Below are 1111 nucleotides of genomic sequence, written 5' to 3'. Positions count from 1 at the left end.
GAATTATTTTCAATTATAAATTTAATATATTTTTTATAATTTTGTAAATCTATTTAAATTATGTTATTTTATTAATTTTATTTTTTGTAAAATAAAAATTTAAAAAGAAATAGAGAATGAGAGAGAAAGATAAAGAAAAAGGAGAAGGAGTTTATTAATTTTGAAGGAAAAAATTTATTTTAATGGTAAAAAATTTTTTTATGATATATTTTGATTTGTCAAATTAATAATAGGGTTAACCATCAAAAACGCCCTCGAATTATTCAAACGATGACAAAAATTGCACCCAAATTTTACTATCGACAAAAATATTTTTAAATCATTTAAAAACACAACAACAATATCCAATAGTAAATATATATTTTCAAAAAATGCCTTAGAGATTGAGTTTTGATGTGATTTTTTATAAGAATAATTAAGAAAATGAGATATTATTATTCTTAAAATTTGGTAATTTTTTTCTAAATATATATTTTTTGTGATTTTTTAAAAATATTATTAGTTGTTAACAAAAAAAATACAAAAAAAATATATACTCAACGAAAAATCACCAAATTTTAAAGGTAATAATATCTTATTTTTTTAATCATTCTTACAAAAAATTGTATCAAAATTCAATCTCTAATGTATTTTTTGAGAAATACATATTTAATGTTAAATAATCTTGCAAAAAACTAACATTAAATATATATTTCTCAAAAAATACATTAGAAATTGAATTTTGATGCAATTTTTTGTAAGCATGATTAAAAATAAGATATTATTATTTTTAAAACTTGGTAATTTTTTATAAAGTATATATTATTTTGTGATTTTTTAAAAGTATTATTGGTTGTTAACAAAAAAATTATAAAAAGCTATATACTTAACAAAAAATTATCAATTTTTATATATAATAATATCTTATTTTTATAATTATGTTTGCAAAAAATTGCATCAAAATTCAATCTCTAAGGTATTTTTTGAAAATATATATTTACTGTAGGTATTGTTGTTGTGTTTTTAAATTATTTGAAGCCATTTTTGTCGATAGTAAAATTTGAGTGTATTTTTGTCAGCATTTAAATAATTCGGGAACATTTTTGGTAATTAACCCTTAATAATATAAAAT

The sequence above is a fragment of the Arachis ipaensis genome, chromosome B07, assembly GCF_000816755.2.
Source record: "Arachis ipaensis cultivar K30076 chromosome B07, Araip1.1, whole genome shotgun sequence".
In the NCBI taxonomy this organism is placed as follows: Eukaryota; Viridiplantae; Streptophyta; class Magnoliopsida; order Fabales; family Fabaceae; genus Arachis; species Arachis ipaensis.
The sequence above is the reverse complement of the archived record's forward strand: the minus strand, read 5'-3'. Positions refer to the sequence as shown.